We start from the raw sequence: 20230 nt of genomic DNA on the forward strand, positions 1-20230 counted from the left end.
GCGAGCAAAAGAAAGGGTTTTCAGACTCCCTGCACATCTCTCAGAGAGATGAAAAAGGATGAAGTCCCTGTTTACTTCTCTATGTTGGTGTCTTATGCTTTGAATCTTCTTTAGAAATATTCACTCTTGGGGATCCCTGGGTGGCTCAGTGATTTAGCGCCTGCCTTCAGCCCAGGGCGTGATCCTGGAGTCCCGGGATTGAGTCCCACGTCGGGCTCCCTGCATGGAGCCTGCTTCTCCCTCTGCCTGTGTCTCTGCCTCTCTCTCTCTCTCTCTGTGTCTCTCATGAATAAATAAATAAAATCTTAAAAAAAAAAAGAAATATTCACTCTATCCAGGTGCCATGAACCCTCCCGGCATCCAGTCAACCAGATATGCCAACGCTCTCGACTTTGTGCATCTCCATTGCCCACATGGACTGAACATCCATGTCTTCTTCTTCTCATCCCTCCTTCTCTTCCCCCTCTTCATTCTTCTTTAGTTCTCTTTCCACTTTACCGCTGACCCAAATGCCTCCCTACAAAGTGGGGGGCTCAGGACTTGATTGAGCAAGGCAGGATGCTCATTGGTTGCTTGGGTCTCTCCAGCGTTGCCTGTTCCTTCCTGTCCCCCTGGGAAGAGAGGTGGCCAGCATGGAGCTCTGACGGGGGCTGGCAGAGGAGAAGCAGAGAGGACCAGGGCCACAGTTTTGGAGGGTGTACATGGCCAGTGTGGCAGTGGGAGGGGTGAGGGGGCAGCTGGGAACGTTCCACATGCAACGCCTGTCCTCATCACATTAGCATGTGGTCACTGTGGGGCAGAGAGCTTGGCCACCCAGGCATATGGATCCCACCTCGCTTTGCCACGTGATGGCTACTTGCAGTGAACAGCAGGAGCTAGAGCTCTTCCCCAACAGTGTTCCCTCACCCATGTGGCTCATTCCCATTGCTCTGGGCTCCATTGCACAGGGTTGACTTTCATTTCCTTCATGGGCTATTCCGAGATGTGCTGGGGGGAGCCAGGCCAGAGAGACAGCGCTTGCCACACACTCCATGAGCCTCCCCGACTTCCCCCTCCCCGACCGTGTTCCAGACGGCGGTGTGCAATCTGGGGAAGGGTCTCCCAACTCCCACCACACCTAATATGAGCGAGAACCCGACTCCCCTTCTACGGGGCCCCTGGATGTCATTGTCACTGCCGCATAGCCTGTCCTGTCCCAGTGAATACTCAGAGCATCAGAATTAACTGAGTAATTGCTATTCTTGAGTTCTTTAACGTGATGAAGGAAAAAGCTGTCTCTGGAGCCACCCAGGGCCGCTGATTGACGCTTTCCCTCACTGTCATCATCCAGCACAGATGGCACTTCCTGTTTGGTAACACCTCACGTGGGCTTCTTCATCCCCCGCTGACTCTGCCACTCACCATCCTACACAGTCAAGTGTGCACAGTATTAGAGGTTTGCCAAGAACACATCCTTGTGGCTGCCAAGGAGTGTCTGTTGGAGGAAGAGTATTCTAAAGACAATGTTCAGAGGAGGAAAGGACCGTCCCAGGAGGCAGAAAACTCTGTTTCTAAAGTGAGCAAGTAGAGGTTAGATGCCCATCAGGGATTTGGGGGGGTGTGAGGGGGGCGGGGAGGGACGGGGCATGAAGATGACATGCCACCTGAATGGGGAGGGATCGGGGAGGGCTTGGTGTGAGACAGCAGGGTGGACCAGATGATTAAGTCTCATCCAACCCTGAGAGTCTCCAGCATGGAGTCTATTATTTCTTTTTTTTTTTTTTTTAAGATTTTATTTACTTATTCATGAGAGAGACACACAGAGAGATGCAGAGACACAGGCAGGGAGAAGCAAACACCATGCAGGGAGCCCGATGTGAGACTCGATCCCAGGACCCCAGGATCACGCTCTGAGCTGAAGGCAGATGCTCAACCACTGAGCCACCCAGGCATCCCGACTCTATCATTTCCTTTTTCTCTTTCTTTGGAAAGTGGATGAGTGGATAAAGTTTGATCACTAAGAAAGTGAAGAATTATGAAATAAAATAGCCTTGCTTAATGAGCAGGTATCAGAACACTAACATTGCCCTCTCTTAAGGGTACGTGGCGATGAGGTCAGCATTCCCAGCCGTCGAGGGGCTGCCCAGTGGTGACCCGTGGGCTCGAAGGCAGGTGAAGCATGTCTATAATTTACACGGCAGCCACACGGAGGGCTGAGCCGAGGGAGGAGTCACGGCCTCGAGACAGACCAAAGTCATCATGATAACAGCCCCGTAATAAGGACAGCAGTGTTTTATCGCGCACAAAGTGTTCTCCCTGACATCCTGAGTGCTTCGAGATTATTATCTCTGAGCTTATTGTCATATATCATATATTATCATATATCTCTGAACTTATTATCACAGCCCCTGGAGGAGAAGGCCTGCCATTCTCATGGTATAGATGGGCGGGGAGATTTTCAGAGATTTTTCCCACCCAGGAGCCCACACACAGCCAAGCTAAGGGGGGAATCCAAGGCTTGAACCCAGATCCTTTGATTGGAAGTGATGGATTTTCAGCTAAAAGAGCATGTCTACTCCCGGCACTAGCTGTGGGGCCAGGCTCAGTTCAGCTCAGTTCACCTGCTCCTTGGTTCCTGAGGCACTTCCACTTTCTGTGTGGTGTGTGTGGGGTAAGGTATACCGAGGGTGGAGATAACCCTGAGCTGCTTACAGGCAAGAAGGATTTTTTTTTTTGGGCGGGGGGAAGTGATGGACTGGGGCTCTGACGCTTTGTCCGACTCATTTCACCATATCCACGGAGCCTGTCTCATCATTTGAAAATGGGAAGAAAGACACTGATCCACTTTGCAGAATTTCCGTGAGAACCCAATAGGAAGATGGGGTGAAAACATTTTTTAAAACCCTACAGAATTACAGTTCTTGTTTAGGAATACATTGAGGGGCAAGTAACAGAACCACCAGCTATAGTGGTTTTAACAGCTAATGTTTTCTCTGTCCCTTGACAGAAGGAGCCCAAGGTAGCACAAGGCAGGGCAGGAGGTGATGTCATTACATCATTGAGGGCCTGGCCTCTTTTGGTTTTCTGCTCTACCTTCATCCTCAAGCTGCTACCCTATACACCCAAGATGGGGGCTGCATCTCCGAGCTTGTGTTCAAGTCCCAGTCAGGACAAAGCAGAGAGACAGAGGAAGAATTGGCACCTCTATTAGGAATGGAGAAGTCGGGGCACCTGGGTGGCTCAGGGGTTGAGCATCTGCTTTTGGCTCAGATCATGATCCCGGGGTCCTGGGATGGAGTCCCTCAGGGAGCCTGCTCCTTCCTCTGAGCATGTCTCTGCCTCTCTCACGAATAAATAAATAAAATCTTTAAAAAAAAGGAATGGGGAAGTCTTCTTGGAAATTCAGGAGCTCAGTGGTCAGGACGGCAATCAGGTGGTCAGCCTCCAGATAGCGCGGGAGGCTGGAGGTGTGGGTGCTTGTGGCCAGGTTGTGATGGAAAAGAGGCCAAGACCTGCAGTGCAGGTGGCCGGGCACCTGCCACGGCTCTGCCACCAAGAGGTCACCTGAGACCCACACTCAATTCATGGGGATCCTTTAAATTCAGTCTCTGGACTGAGTGAAGGCAAATTAGGTTGCCTCATCCATGGAAGAAGAAATGGAGCCATAGGCCCCACTGTCAGAAGGGGAAGTGGAGGCCGGCCAGGGCCTAGGGGAAGGGTGCGGGCTGCTGCAGGTCTGGGCGCTCCCGGGTGCGTGTCCTGCCCGCCCCCCACCACCGTGCGTTGGGCTTCATCAGCCTCCTGCACCACCGGGCAGGGTGGGCTGAAGGCGAGGAGCTCTTTTCTGGCCGCCGCGTTTGTGTACGTCTCCACCCGAAGATGTCTAACCACAGACTTCCTCTTGACTCCTGGCAACAGAGAAAACAAAACCGCAGCAGCTTTCATTGCTGAAAACACAAAACTGACTCGTTTGCCTAATAGGCCCAGACGGAGGAGCTTTATTTCTGGGAGGAAATGCCCAGGACTGCAGCCCCAGGATCTCTCGGGTGGGCAGTCACATCGCCGGGCCGTGCCAGGCACTGGCCAGGTGGAAGGAGCTGCCCGCCCAGGGGCTGGGCCCTGAACCCCGGGAGCCCGCTGCAGGGCATCGGGGCATTGAGGGGACACACGTGGAGCGGCCACCCCCCCCCCAGCCGCCCCCAGATACCGTTGGCCTCTCCTGCCAGCTCCGGTTTCAAAGCACCTGTTCCATGTGTTTTGTGTCCCTTTCTCTTATTTCCCGTGTTATTAATTGTAGCTATTGATCAATTTCCATTTTGTACTTTGTACTTTGTTTTTTTTTGTTTGTTTGCTTATTCTGTCCCATTTCTGTTTTTTTAAATATTTTATTTATTTATTCATGAGAGACACAGAGAGAAGCAGAGACACAGGCAGAGGGAGAAGCAGGCTCCATGCAGGGAGCCCGACGTGGGACTCGATCCCGGGACTCCAGGATCATGCCCTGGGCCGAAGGCAGGCGCCAAACCGCTGAGCCACGCAGGGATCCCCTGTCCCATTTCTTATGATGTGTTTTCAGCTCCTTTATTTTCAGTCTTCCTTCTTCAATAAAGGAGGCATTTCAGGCCATAATTCCACCCCCCTCTGAGTTGAGCTTTTTTGGGGGATCCCAATAAAATGTTCCCCTTTTCATCTGTTTCTAGATATTTTTGATTTTCATTTTTTAAAAAAGATTTATTTATTTGTTTGAGAGAGTGGGGTAGACAGAGGGAGAGAATCCCAAGCAGACTCCCCACCGAGCGTGGAGCCCAACACAGGGCTCGATCTCACGACCCTAAGATCACGACCTGAGCCAAAACCAAGAGTCAGATGTTTAACCAGCTGAGCCACGCAGGCGCCCCTAATTTTTGCTTTAATATTTCTTTTGATCCATGGGTTGTCTAGAACTGTTTGTTAATTCCCACACAGTTAAGAATACTGTCAGCCTCGTTATTTTTTTGTTTGAAAAATCCTAGATTGGGATCTCTGGGTGGCTCAGCGGTTTGGCGCCTGCCTTTGGCCCAGGGCATGATCCTGGAGTCCTGGGATCGAGTCCCACGTCGGGCTCCCTGCATGGAGCCTGCTTCTCCCTCCTTCTGTGTCTCTGCCTCTCTCTCTCTCTCTCTCTCTATGTCTATCATAAATAAATAAATAAATCCTAAAAAAAAAAAAGAAAAAGAAAATCCTGGATTACGGTAAGATGTTGTGACCTATAAAATATCTAATTTTGAACTAAAAAAAAACTTTGCCTTTGTGTCCAAGGATGCGATCCAATTTTTATAAATATTCTATAGGAAAGGAAATGTTGAGCTGGTCCGATTGATGTCTGCAGATAAATCGTCCAGTTTTAGGTCTAGCATCTATCTGTTTCCACTGGTGTGTCCACAGATGAAACAGAATTTTTTTGAGAATTTATTTTCCATCTTTAAAATGGGAACAATAGGAATACTCACCTGTCAGCATTTCTGTAAAGATGAGATTGTGGAAGTAAAGATGCCTAGAGCAGCGTCCGGCACAGGGTGAGCACTTACTAAATAGAAATATGCTATTTTTATTGTTGGTTTGTTATTTTTGCAGAAAGGGAGGAACCTTTACTGTTAGTGCCCCAAGCTTCATGCCTGCCCCAGCACTGTAGTTTCTGGTTATCGAGAGGCCTGGAAGATAAGAGGAAATGCAGAGCTCTATGAAGCCACCACCCTCCCTGTGAGGGGAGCCACCTGAAGCCCGGAGGAATGAGGACACTCGCCCAAGCAAACACAGCAGTTTGGTGGCAAAGCCAGGCTTCACACCCAGGTCTTCAGTGGCCAGTCCCTCTCCCTCTGCCGGCAACCACTCTAGTGTCTCCCTTGAGAGAAGAGGCAGCTGATGGAAGGTTGGCCTCTGTGATGAGGGAGGGCTGGAAGCTCCTGGTGTGTGGCCACCACTGAGCTTTGTCGTGTTCCACCTTCACCATCTGGGAAGGGCAACTCTGAGGTCAGTGAATTCCAGGAGAAGCTAGAAAGAGAGGGTTGGTTGGGAGTAGTTGGATGCTCTGGACATTGCTGTTTCATTGCTCAGTGGGAGCAGGGGTCCCCCAAAGGTGGCTGCACCCCTCTCGGCCTCAACCCTTTGTGCCCATCTGCCATGCCTCCCTAGCCCTGGGCTGACCTGACAAGGGCAGGTGCTCCTGGGGACCCCATCTTCATCTCTCTGGCAGCTCTCTGGAGCAGACCTCAGGGGCAGTAGCCCTGTGTTAATGCTTGGGGTGGCTCGGCAGCATGGATCCGTTCATGGACACTGGAGGGGCTGAGGTGACAGCTGAGTAGCCCTGTGGAGGCCTAATAGAGAAGTAAAGCAAAAGAGGATGTGGTACTGGCTTGCCTGCCAGCTGACATCTGAGAGGCACTGATGCTACACTCTGGTTCACAAAGAACCATGGGACCTTCTCTGCAGTGGGAGGCTTGGGGGGAGGGGAAGAACCACTGAACAGAATTACAAGGCAGAGGGTGGCCGAACTAGCTGATTTGGACCATTGATCTTGGGAGCAAGACCACTGACCGGCTAAGGATTTCCTGTGTCCATAAGCATCATGTAACCATGCAGGGTATGGACCATGGGTGGATAAGGATGCCTGCAGCGTACGTGGATAGGTCCAGGCAGCAGGACTCTGACTTCAGATATGGTATGTGCTGTGGGCTAAGGCTTCCACGAGGTGCAGCCTGGGAGTAGGGGCTGATTCCAGTGGCTCCTCCATATAAAATTAAAAAAAAATTATAAGTCCCCTAATGATTATTATGAAAAGTAAGTAAGTCAATGGTTGCAAAAATGCTTTGTAAATATGAACACAAATGCAGAAGAAAGTTGTGGTGTGGAGAATTTGGTCTGAAAGTGCTAGCTGATTCTTTACTGTGTTCCTAATGCTTTGTTAGAAGCTGGAGAGAAATCAAATGGGGTTAAGTCTTGTTCCTCCATCGTGGGGACAGTGGGCTTTCCCAATGTGAAATGCTTTGCAAACATCACCCCTTCCCTGCCTCTTCCTTTGAACACACTTTGATTAAGCACCTATTATAAGCCAGGTTCTGGGCTTGGAGCTCAATACTGTAGTGATCAGTGCCTACTAAGAGATAGACACGAGCACAAGGGTGGGTACCGAGCTCTGTTTGGTAGCCAGGGATTGTCCTAGAGAAATGGAATCGTTCAAGGGACACCGGGCAAGGAGGCAATGAGCAACGAGCTCAGGAAGGTTGCAGGAGAGCTTCAGAGAGAGGAGGAGGCTCTTGATGAAGGAGCAGGGGTGAGGAGCGGGATCCTCATGAGGAACCTGTGCAGAAGGAACAGCACCCACAAAGGCATAGAGGTGAGTAACTCACCCATATGAGGGCATCAGGGAAGCATGGGAGCCTAATTCCAAACTTTGATCCCATTGGAAGTCTTCTTGGAGCTCAGAGAAGTTGATGGCCCTAAATGGGATACACACATTTAAAGAAACTCATCATGGTGTCGACACGGAGCAGGGCCGGGGCCGTTTGATAGATGGCAGGCAGAGTGGGAAAGGCACAGGGTTTGAAGCAGAGAGTCCTGCTTCTAATTCAGGCCTAGCTCTGTGACCTTGGGTCACTGTGAACCTCTCTGAGCTTCAGTTTCATCCTCTCTAAAATAGGGACAGGTGACCTGAACATTCTCTTGGGACTCTTCATCTTTGGCCAGAAGGAGTAGCCACAAGATGGGGTGGGTGAGTGGATAGAGGCCAATTTACACTGAATGTAGCCCCGGAGAGTAGAGAATAGGCTGTGATCTTGGCCCTTGTGGAGTCCACAGTACAGCGGAAAGATAAGGAAGCAGCCGGTTACAGCACAGTCTGGTCTGAGCTTTGATAGGCTGAGCAAGGCCAGCCCACAGGGGGGCCCAGAGGGCGAGCCCCTTTACCCCACTTGGGAAGTTAGCATGGAAGTTAGCCAAGCAGAGATGCAAGCAGTGGGAACGCTAGGTGGGAGGAACAGAATGAGCAAAGGCAAGAAGGGGAAGCCAAGGGCCGTTCTATCCAGCGAAGACAGAATCTGAAGTGAGGAAGGAGAAGGCTGCGGGAGGTCGATGGCGAACTTGAACGCTGTGCTAGGGAACTTGGACTTTTCCCCGTATGCAGCAGGGCGCTGTTTCACGAGACAAAATATTAATCGGGCTTTGCCACCCGTATGGGAATTGCAAGTGGGCCCAGTGGAGGCAGGCTGCAGAAGTCCTAGAAGCCACGGTGAAAGGCGCTTGTCGGGGGGTAAGCCCGGATACAGCAAGCCTAGAGCGCCACGAGCTTCCACGGACTCAGCGGCCACCTTCCCCACACAGCCGTCCCTTGCTCCAGGGAGGATGGGCCCCCAGCCCTGAGAGTCTCCCGCAGAGCCCAGGTCTTCCGAGCAGCCCTCTGCGGGGGTCCCCCTCCAGCCGTGGTGGTCGCAGCTGAGGCTGCTCCAGTTGGGGCCCATGTGGCTGCCAGTGACATTTTGCTTGAGCAAAATGATGACCTTGTGGAAAGGATATGGTGGTATTTCACCAAACCCAGGGGTGAAAATTCAGCTCCGCCTCTGAGGAACTAGAATCAGGAACAGTGGAGTGGTGCCCATGGCTCCTGTCTCACTCTCACGGCTTTTCTTCCTCTTTCTCCTCCCATCTCCGGGCCAGCTCTCTCTGGCAGGGGAGTGTCCGGCTGCCGGGCCCCACTCCTCACCCCGGCTGCCCTGGAGAGGCCGAGGAGGGGATCGGGGAGGGGCCTGTGGCTAGGAGAGGGGGTGACTCCCCGGACCCGCTCCTGTGCACCTGCTGGGGGTGTGCTCAGGCGTGGGGGCTGCTGGCGCTGCCTTGGCCCCCAGGTGATGTACTACAGAGACCCTTAGCTCGAGGTGGGGGGTGGCTAGGGTGGGTCACAGGGCTTTCGGGTGAGCCTGCACACCAGATGCACAGTAGCCAGAGTAGCCAGAGTCCGCAGACACCTCCGTTTACCTCTGCAGGAAGGGAGTTGGACCATGAAAGTGAAACCCAGAAAAATCCTCATGTTTGCTCTTGTGGATGCTGAACGCAGACAATTAAAGAGCCTGAGAGGAGCTTGCCTGTGGGGTGTGGGAGGGCTGGGCCTTCTGCGGCAGGCTTGCGGAGCGGGCTCAGAGCCCAGGGACCTGGCAGGAGGAGGCTGCTCCTGGGGGAGGCAGCTGAGGCCCTGGGCTGGAGGCTGACTGGTGAGGGGTCAGCAGCCTGGGGCTGCGGAGGGGCCCGGAACCCCTGGCAGGGGTGGGGGGTGGGGGCTGCAGTTTTCCTTTGTCTTAGATTCCCCGCAGACCTCACACCGCAGCAGCCTGAGAACCAGAAACCGTGTGGTTGTTTTCCCCAAGTGTGGAGGGATCTGCGCCCTGTCCCACCTCCGGTGTTGCCAGAACCTGGGCTCCCCGGGGGTTCTCGTAACCCGGGGAGGCTCTGGCGTCATTTTCATGCAGAACGGGGTTCCCTGGATTGCACGGAGGCCAGCTGTAGCTGGTGGAATGGGAAGCAGCATGGGCCGCTGGGGGGTGACCGTGGCTCCCATGTCCTGGGAGGGAGGACACCTCGCAGGGGTCAAGCCGAGGCCTCCAGCCCAGGGGTATAATGGCTTAAAGAAAGGTGGTGGGTCAGGATCTACGGAGGCACCCGGAGATGCACTCGCGCGGGGTGAGGGTGGGCTGCCCAGTGCTACCAGGGTCCCCGCTTCGGCATGTCCCGCAGGGCCTCGGCCCGGTCCCGGGTGCTCTAGTCATTGGTTTCCATGTTCAGTTAGAGCGGCCCTGATGTGCCAGCCGTCCCCACCCTCTTTGCGCTTACCGCGCCCCCCCCCCCGCCCCCCATGCTGCAATTTCTGGAATTTCACTGGGCTCTTTCCTCCTCTGTCCGCAGTGCTCGTGAGAGCTGCTGGGCCAAGACCTCGCCGCTCCGCGGGCTGCAGCCCCATCTGCCCTCCTTGGTGACAGCTGGGGGCAGATCTGAGAAAGGACTCACCGCTTCGCCTCCACTCCCCGGGCTCGGGATGTCCAGGACTCCGTGGGAGAAGGAGGCGGCGTCCTGCAGCACATCACGTCTCGGTGCAGCTCTGCGGTGCCCCTACAGTGCCCAGCTCTAGCGGCGTGACCTTGGCTTGGCCATGCCTCAGTTTCCTTGTGAGTCACACGGAGATAATGCAAGCTGAATATTGTGTCTACGGGGCTGTTACGAGACACGCAAAGCACGGACGATGCCGCCCGGTGCTTCTGGAGGGCTCAGCAAAGGTTGGACACCTCTAGAAAATGACCTCCAAAAACACAACTTTTAATGACCGTGTAGCCTTCTAATGTGTAGGTAGATTATAATTTGTTGAGCCAGCCCCTTGTTGTTGGGCGTGTAGGCTGCTTCCACTCTTCCGCTTTTATAAATAATGCTGCAGTGAACATCTCGTACATCAATCTTTCTGTTTATCTCTGATTGCTTCCTTAGAAGGACTCCCCAAATCGTGCTCGTCTTAGAACAAAGCCCCGTCCCCTAGGCTTTTCAATGATGCCCCTGGAAATAAAAGCAGAGCCCATTTTCCACCAGGGCAAGAAACATATGGAACGTGTTAACCAAGAGGTGGTTCAGGAGGAAAGTAGAAATAGGTTCAAGATGGGTTTGGATCCCCTTCAGGATGTCTGACACGGAATCAGTCATACAGCTCCCCTCGAGCCACCTCCCCGGAGAGAGGGAGGCAGAGGCTGATTCTCAGGGGCCACTGACTTCTCTCTTTGAGGGAATTCCAAAGGGCTTTGAAGTTCTTGGTGTTGGAGAAGCACCGATGACAGATCAATCAAGGAAGCCAGTGTGTGTGGACGACTCCTCCAGCCAGGAGGGGGCAATGTCGCCTGCCTCTGCCATCCAGGTGGGACCAGGATTTCTTGCTAACAAGGACTTCCTTTGTTGTTGTCTTAACACTTTGGCTAACATTTTATATATTTCTCTTTTGCCTGTTTTTCTGCCCTTCCTCCCACCTCTACACTTTTCAGAATCGCTTTGGGTTGCCATTTATTCATCCATTCATTTGGGAGAAATCTATTGCGTGCTTCCCCCCAGGCCAGACGTCAAGACTGTTTTCAGACTTTCAAAGACCTAGACACCCTTGCTCTGGAAGCTCCAACTCACACAGATCAAGCATATTGCAATTCACCCAGATTCCATATTAAGTGTATTTTTTTTTCCTGTAAAGAAAAATAAAGATTATTTTTATAACTTTGCTTTTGGAATTATTTGGCGACGAGCAATTCATTCGATCTATGCCTGGCTTTGATTTGTCAGCAGTTAATGGCGGTACTCAAAGAATTCTTGCAAAGTGAGAAAATCTAACCTGCACATCGTTTTCAGATATAATGAAATTTTTATGAATTTTTATGAATGCTAAATGAAACCATTAATGGCGGTTGATGTAATATTTTGTTTTGGAGACGTTTCATTAAAATTTTATTAATTTCTATTGCAAAGTTTTTCCTTCGAGTTTCGGCTCCAATAATTTTGTTTTCAGGTCTCAAACTCTCTTAGGGATCTCTGAAAAGTTCCCAGTGCCCAGTGGCTAGCAGAGCCCTATCAGGCTTGGATATGGAGAAATGAAAGAGTCGGTACAGTTTTTACAGAGTTCCCAGGCCATCGAGTGACAAATGGGCAAACTACTCTCACAAGAGTAAGTTTTGCTATAATGGAGTGTGATCAGGGCCCGGTGAAAGCATCATCTGCTCTAAGCTGGAGCCAGAGGGGGTCAAGGAAGACTTCTAGAGAGCAGGTGTGCCCAAGCCAGAATGTGAACGGTGAATAGTTTTCTTTTTCTTTTTCTTTTTTTTTTTTTTAAAGATTTTATTTATTTATTTGAGAGAGAGAGAGCAGAATGAGAGAGAGAGAGCGTGAGTGTGAGTGGGCATGAGGGGCAGAGGGAGAGGGAGAAGCAGACTCTCTACTGAGCAGGGAGCCCGATGTGGGGCTCAATCTCAGGACCCTGGGAACAAAACTGGAGCCAAAGGCAGACGCCCAACCAGCTGAGCTGCCCAGGTGCTCCTGGTGAATAGTTTTCTAAGCAGGACCCAGAAGGGAAGGATGGTGCAGGCAGAGGACACAGCACATGCAGGTGGACTTGGCCACCAAGTCCAAAAGATGGCAAAAGATCCTACGTATGGACAAGCAGGCCGGCCACTCAGTTTTGCCCACACTGATCACTAGGGCCTTGTTCTTCAGACCAGCAGCTCTGCTATTATCCAGGAGTTTGGGAGAAACGCAATTTCAGGTCCCCCGGACCTCCTCCATGTTGACAGGATCCCTGGCGATTCGAATGAACCCCATGAATGAAGATCTGAGAGGCAGGCTCTAGTTCCAGCTGGATCTAAGCCAGGCCTCCTCGGGGCCTGGGGCCTGGGGCCTGGGGAGCTGGGGAGGGTGACTGGTGGTCGGCCTGCAAAGCTGCAGCCCCAGACAGAGCAGCCGTTGTTCCAAAAGTTGTTTTCAAGTTTGGCCTGCAAGTCCATCTCTGGGGACCCAGACGGTTCAACCATTGCTGGAGGGTTGGGCTTTTCTGTTTAGAGACTCCTCCCACACTGTCCCTTCTGCTGGCCCTCGCTCCAGACGGCCTGTCTTGCCCGTTGGCTCCCTGAGCCGGCGCATCACCGATTACCTAATAGACTGTAGGCTGTGTGCGTAATTTATTTCTGTGAGTAATTGATCTTGTTAGGATGAGCAGGGGAAGTACCAGGAAAGAAAGGGAGAAGAAGCATCGATAACCAGGGGAAGGAAGCCTGTCATAGTCAGCTAATTACGTGGCTCTCCGAGGCAGGTCTTTCAACACGATGGCCCCTCTTGCTGCTGTTGGCCCACCGCCCCCTCCCCTGCCCCCATGAGCCAACGGGCTTTCTGATGAGTGTGGAAGGGGCTGTAGACTGAGCCAGGACACTTAGCTCTTAGGCCAGGCGATCTTAGGCAGGTCACTTCTCTCTGGGCTTCAGTTTTATGGACTGTAAAATGGGAAGGCTGAACCAGTGGTTTCCAAACATGGTTGATAGCAGAATCACCAGAGATACTATAGAAAACATAAACTCCAAAGCCACTGATACCCTAGGATACGGAGTGAGGCCAGGAGCCCGTGCTATACCGAGCAGCTCTCGTGACTCCAGTGCAGTCGGTCTGAGAAATCAGGAGACCGCTGGGTTGGAAAGATAATCTTAAATGCCCCCACTCTGACATTTTCGGGTCGTCGATACGGATGGACTTCCCTGCGACCTCTTCGGAGCATCAGGACAGTCCTGCAGAAAAGAGACTAGAAAGGCAGGCGACCCATCATCTCCTGGTTCTGTCGCCAATTCTCTAGGTAGTAACAGTCCCCCCCGTGCCTTGCCTAGCCCTCCTTGATGCATGATGACATCGATGACATCACCACGATGCTTTCACCCGAGCGCCAGATCACTGGGTTCCTGGGGAGATTTTGAACTATAGCTGACCGGTTCCCATCACCTCTGGGCTTCTTCCCTATGTCTGGGGTAGCTCGGGATGCTGCATGTTAAAAGACAGGTGGGTGATTCTGAAGACCAGCCAGGTTCATAGCTTATCCAAAGTCATTGCGGGATGGGACACGGGTGTTCCCCGAGACTGGGTGGCACCCAGCGCGAGGAGGCCTCTTGGACCGTAAAGGGCAGATCCTCACTCATTTGTGGCCTCCGTGTGAGTCTAGACAAAGCCAGCCAGTGGAGCACTCCGCTTCATTGCACCAGAGCAAACTGGAGACCCATGTGCAAACCTGGTGCTCTTACTAATAGGGCAACGTTGGGCAAGTCTCAGGAGCAACATGAGTCTATTTTTTTGTCTGCGAAATAGAGAGTCAACAGTAACTCCATCTATTAGACGGAGTAAATGGAACAGCTTGAAGCCTGTGCTCGGTGAGTGGTCACAGTCCGTGCAAACTGTCCACCTCCTCCCAGCTGCCCGCACCTGCCTGCCCTGGGACCGGTGGGAACCAGGCTGGCTGAGTCTCAGCATCTCTCCCTGCAACGGAAGCAGGGCTTGGAGGGTCCGCTGCTGCCCTGGGCCAGGGGGCCAGCAAGGAGACAGATCCAGCTTTCAGTTCAGGTGGAAACGTCTGGAACTCCTCTGCTCTGCACAGCCAGCTGCTCGGCCCAGTACCTTCGTGTTTTCTCTCATCTTTCAGAGCCTCGCACCATAGCTCAGGGTCGGCAGGTGCCTGCGCGCTGGCTAGCCAGTGAGGCTGAAGCCAGTTCGATGAAATCTCTCAAATCTGTCACTTTCTATCACCCTCCTTCGTCATCACCTTCATCACCCTACCTTCAAGGGACTGGTATTGCCCTCTGAGATGTGCTCTCATAGTAGCCAGAGAAGTCCTCTTATGGTGTAAATTCGGTCATGCCAGTGGATTTTGACTGGCTTCCCACTCTCACTGAATAAGATCTAAACAGGCATGTGAAGAATGCCCTGGAATGGCTTCTCGCTCTTTTCACACAAGCCTTGTGCTTCTTCCCCTGGTTTCCATGGCCCCGTAAAGCCCGGCCTCTGTTTCTCCTTACATTCCTTGTGAGCTGGAGACATTGCTGTGCCTTCTCCCAACTTGTTGCTGTCCTTCGGTGCATGTGGCTACATGCCGTTCTCCAGCTCCTCTGCAGTGAGGGGGGACCAGATCTTTGAGCTCTAGTCCATGGGATGTGGGTGCAAGTGACATACACCACCTCTGGCCTTGGCCCCCAAGTATCCCAAGAGCTTTTTCTTTTTCCTCTTGGCTGCAGGCAGAGGATATAATGGACTACTCTAAGGAGACCTTAGGGGACAGTAGGGAGCCTGGTTTTGAATAAAGACCACCAACCAAACGCCTGATTGGTAGAAACAAGAAGGAATGAACCTGTATTGTCTGAAATCACTGAGATTCGGGCTTGTGTGTCTATTGGCCTGACTCCTGGCCTGTTCTCAGCTCCTGGAATATGTTGAGCCATCTTTCTTTTGCCAGGCTGTTCCCTCAGCTTGGAATGCTTTTCCCTATCACTCCTCACATGCTTGTGTCTTTAGCCTCTCGGTCTTCATTTAAAAATCACCGCCAGCTCTTAGTTCTTGTCTGTGTTCTTGTGTCATTTTTTAAGAGAACTTTTTACAACTTGTATGTCGTTTCTCTTAAATTGATTTTCATTGTGCTCTCCCCCCCCTTAGCATACAAGCTCCCAAGGGCACGAATCAAGTGTGTCTCACTCCCCTGTGTATATCCAATGCCTAACAAAGTGTCTGACAAAAAGTAATCATTTAACGACTATTAGCTGATGGATTAAATGAATGAATGAACCAATTATGTATGATTCAGTTCAGTTCAATTCAAATATTTACTGGGTACCAACTTGGTGCCGGGCACTTTGCACACATATAATGCATTCGCTACTCAATCCTCATTAAAATCCTAGAGGGGAGGTAAGATCATTGTTCCCGCCCCCCTTACATACAGGGATCACGAGGCACTGCTAGCACCATACCCCAGATCCTTTGCAGTGGCGTCCTCCGGCCCCCATCTTATTTCTGAAAGGTAAGTACTATGATCTCCGCTTTGCCAAAGGAAAGACGCGTGCTCAGATAAGACTGGGTCATTTTCCCAAGGTTGTATGGTTAATGAGGTCATGGAGTGGGGATTTAAACCCAGGTCCAGGGGGAGGGAATGGAGAGAATGGGGACACGCCTCTCTTCCAGTACTATTCTTCCTGACAGCCTCATTAGAAGTCCCCAAAGGATATCCCAAACGTGGGTGGAAATGAAGACGTGCAATTTGTCCAGAGTCCCCTGAGCTTGGTTTGCAGCAGGATTTCATTTGGAATGCGGGACCCATTGCCCCCCATGGCGTCTGGGATGAGGGGGCACCACTTTGCATCCCGGGAATACAGCTTCTGTGACCTCGCAGGAGCCGGGCTGGGCTGGCCACCACCGATAAGCCAGAGGCATGAGCGCCCAGGTTCATCTGGGGAGAGCGGCCGGCGCTCGTGATAGGCAGAGCAAATCTGTGATTAATTATGGCAGATGAAAGGATGAAGTAATGACTCCTTCTTGAGGGCTGGGCAAGCTGAAGAACCTCACTCTCTGGTTGTGTTTGGAGACTGCACAGCCCCCTCTGAAACCAGCAGTAAACTTTCATGGCTGCAAGTTCTGTGACTTGGCGGGCTGCGGATTGGATGGCGCGTAGAACTCATGAATCCTCCGGGGTGGGAGCTAATTAGGGTGCAATTTTTCAATTACGGAACATTGAGCGAGCCTCTCCCCAGACCCCCACACCATCCCTCAATGGATACACTCCATTTGTCTGTTTTCCTTTATTTCTTAATCATTTGATGATATGACAGCAATTATTTGTCATTTGGAAGAGAAAATCGTCACGGAGCTATTGTTCGCCTCCCGAAACCCCGGCTCTTCTGCGGAGATGGTTATAGTTGATAAATGCTTTGCATTCCCGCCGCGCCTCCCCCACTCCCACCTGGGGTTGGTGTGGCAACAGGAAAACATGAGCCTGTGACGCGCCTGCTCTGATTGAAACGCCATTTGTAGAAAGGCCTGGAAAAGAGGAGAATCGAGTTTAAAAGAGCCGCAGCCCAGAGCTCCAGGCCCACCCACGTCACCTAGGTTGAGGCTGTGGGACATTGGCTTGGGGGAAATTTGGTCACTTCTCTGGGCTAATAAGCCAGCCTGAGAACCAGGAATGCAAAACAGAAATGGAGAGCAAGAAAAAAAAAAAAAAGGCGAAGAAGAAAGCCGGGCTCCGCCAGAAATGGGAAAACTTAAATGACTTTGTTTAAATGTCATGGTACTCTCAAAGCCCTGTTCTCATATGTATGCAAGTTAATTAAATGGAAAAATGTCAAATTAGTTGCTTAAAATATTAATGGCAGGAATTATCCCAGATTCTAGGGCAGGCAGAGAAGAGGAAATGAACCTTTTGGGACTTAACCCTTTTTTGGGTCATTTTCCTCTCATGAAATAGATCTTTCTTTCTAGTGTAAAAAGATCAGTAACCACTGAAGAGTTTTGTGGGATTCAGGACCTGAGCTTTCCAGTGGGTTTGTCACCTGCCATTCTGTCTGTGACACAGAACTCACGGGGGGCATTTATTTTTGCAGTGTTGGCCTCACGTGGGGGATTTGACGGGTCCGGAAAGGCCCAATAATCATGACTATGTCCCAAAGGTCTGCCCTGGAGTCTGGGTCATTTGCCATTTTTCCTTTTGGTTTTGGAAGGGTATTTGGGTTAAAAGAACCCATTGCAACACAGAATAGGAAAAGATGGCATCAAGAGGGGCACCGATGGTCAACTCACCAAATGTTTGTTCGGTACCAGGGGGAGGGGGGTCCAAGGCTGTGCTGGGCAAAATGGTGGGAAAAGGGAGAATCCCAGACTCAAGGTCTTCGGATCTGGTAGGGAGAGACCACAGAGCCCCAAATCTAGTCTCATGTTAGCAAGTCGGGGAACGGAAGACCCTACAAAAGAAGGAACATTCGAAAAGCCACATAGCTACTGAGTGCTGATAAGGCTCATTTGTTTATGCAACACAGTCCCTGCCCCCTTCCCCAGGGGACTTCAGTACATTAGGGGACAACAGGGCAGATAGACACAGGCCTGTGCACGCTGCACTCCTGACACCATGGAAGGAATGACAGAGGATGGAAAGCAGGAACACGGTTATCAGGGAGACCTTACCTCTACCAGCCAACAAGCATTTACCTCCCACCGTGGCAGCCAACTCTCCATTCTGGCGAAGGCAGGCAAGGAAGGCCAATGCTGTCTACTGAGAAATGATGGCTGGTCACTGTACAGATATGCTTAAATCACCTTGGGGGATGCGATAAGTTTGACCCTGACAGATGTCATATCTCTTTTACAGATTAGGAAAGTAAGAGAATCTCTAAGCAACATAAGTGGCTGAACTGAATCTGCAGGAATTTATAATCCTATGGCAGGCACTGGGATATGGGTTTACTAATAACTGTAGATTAGCAATAGAGATACTAAATAATAGGGGTAGGGCCCAGTTTACAAAAGTGGTATCCTTAGAAGGAGGGAGGAGATATTCTGAGGTGCTCTATGGGGGAAAAAAGAATTCTAAAAAACGTAGGGAAACCCTATGTATTTTTCATCTTTTTTTTTTTTTTTTTTTTGTATCAGCCAGTGAGGTCAGCAGAATCACGGACCCCAAATACATCTATCTACATTTTAATCTCTAGAGCCTATGAATGCTACCTTCTATGGCAAAAAGTACGTTGTAGATGTGATTAAAATAAGCATTTTGAGTTGGGAAGATGATTCGGATGATTCACGTGGGCCCAATGTAAGGATCCCTATAAGACGAAGGCAGGACGGTCAAAGTGAGGAGTAAGAGATGTCGTATGATGGATAACGGAAGCAAAAGTTGAAGTGATGCATTTTGAAGGCAGAGAGAGGAGTCCTGAACCAAGGGATACAGGTAGCCGTTCAAAGCCGTGAAAGGCAAGGCAACACGTTCCCCCCTGGAGCACCCAGAAGGAGCTGGCCCTGTCAATATCTAGACTTTAGCCCAGAAAGACAGATTTTGGAACTGTAAGAGAATACATGCATGTGGCCTTAAACCACTCAGTTTGTGATCATTTGTTACAGCAGCGATAAGAAACTGATGCAGACCGTGACCGCTAAGTGCTACTTTCTCATTCCTTGGCAGGGAGAGGTCGGGTTGGGGCAACTCTGTTTCAGATAATAGGCTGCTCTTAAGAAGCCCCATTACCTGCATTCAGGGATGGGGGCTGCTAGGGGCGTGCTGTTTTCACGTCAACGGCAAAAGTGGGAGAGAAAACTTGCAGACGCTTGCCATGTCCGTGGGCATTTCAGCTCTGAGACACTATACTTCTGCCCACTTTCCATGGGTCAAAGGGGTCACGTGGTCAAGCTGAACATCAGTGGGAACTGGAACTGTACATGGCCTGGTCTGGTGGGAGGCACTGCAAAATCACATAGCAAAGGGCAGGAATGTCTGAGTTTAACACTTGGGAGGGGTAGTAAATCGTTGGGACCTGCCACGCTTTCCTTGAAGATTCGTGGTACATCTTAACATGCGGACAGCTCTGAGAAGTCCTGCAGTAAATAAGCCTAACTGTTCACACAGTGTTCCTCAAGCTTTTTGGAGTACAGAGCCCTACTATTATCCTGCAGGGTTAATATTCTGAGACAGGCTCATGAAGTTCAAGGGAGGAGAAGACAATGGGCTTGACTGAGCCTTGAGGAGTGGAGTCAAGCAAGTGATGAGGCTTTTACCACCGCTGGAGCAAAACTGAAAATTTTTCATGTGAGTAAATGTCCCTTTCCTCAAGGGACTCTTTCTTATGAGAATTTTATCAAATACTCCATTCCCTCATGAACAAGAAGAACCCCAGACTGAAATCCTTATTGTCTAAAAGAGCCAACACCACTGTCTGGGAGTCCAGTCTGTACCAGCCCAAGGGCCTGTTGGAAATTCCTCAAAAGGCAGGCGCTCACCTCTCATCCAAGAACTGGAGCCTCTCCTGCCGAATGGGCTTCCAGCAAACAGGCATGGATTTGGGAAGTGTTGCTGGAAGGGAAGCAGACAGAGGTGAGTGAAGCACGTTTCCCACCAGAGTCGATCATCAGGCCGGCAACTAGAACTTTCCCTCTGCCTGTGAGGACCTAGACTAGGAACAGAGGAGCAGAAAGCAAGTCTCCCAGATGGGTGCCGTCAACTCCAACTCGTGCAGGTGAACAGAGTCACTGACCGCAGGAGGCACCCAGAGCAAAGCGATGAGCCTCTCGCATTTGGGGAACCTCCACTGCTCTGAGAAACAGGGGTTAGGAGGACACGCTATCCTTGTGTCCTGCCTGCCTCCCTCCACTGTGCGTCACCACAGCGCTGCCCGGGGAGGCCTGGCCACTCTGTGGGATGATGACTTATTTGACACACTTAATTAGCCTATTTCCATGTAACATGTTTTAACGGAGGCCATTACAGCCTAATAAAAGGAAACAATAGTGCCATAAATCCCAGGATCAATAGAAGGGAAAGCAGCGAGGCCGAGAGTGGCTTCCTCTGAAAGATCCAGAAGGGCTTCGAGAATGCAATTCCCCTTGAACCTGAAGGATGAGGGGCAAGAATGTTTGCCAACTCACCTGCTCACCTGCACACTCACTCATTCACTCACTCACCCACTCCCCTTCTCACCATTCAGCAAATATT

At 51.1% G+C, this 20230-nt stretch overlaps 1 long non-coding RNA gene across 2 annotated transcripts; it reads left to right on the forward strand.

The window, feature by feature from the left end:
- The first annotated feature begins 1413 nt into the window (after positions 1 to 1413).
- LOC112675673 (uncharacterized) lies at positions 1414 to 11449 on the forward strand. Of its 2 annotated transcripts, none has more exons than XR_004810925.2 (3): positions 1414 to 1555; positions 9907 to 10897; positions 11022 to 11449. It is a non-coding gene; the product is annotated as an uncharacterized LOC112675673 (long non-coding RNA). The 2 variants fall into 2 exon arrangements; XR_007407218.1 differs by lacking the exon at positions 1414 to 1555 and adding an exon at positions 5587 to 6676.
- Positions 11450 to 20230: the final 8781 nt, after the last annotated feature.

The sequence above is a fragment of the Canis lupus genome, chromosome 30, assembly GCF_003254725.2.
Source record: "Canis lupus dingo isolate Sandy chromosome 30, ASM325472v2, whole genome shotgun sequence".
Lineage (NCBI taxonomy): Eukaryota > Metazoa > Chordata > Mammalia > Carnivora > Canidae > Canis > Canis lupus.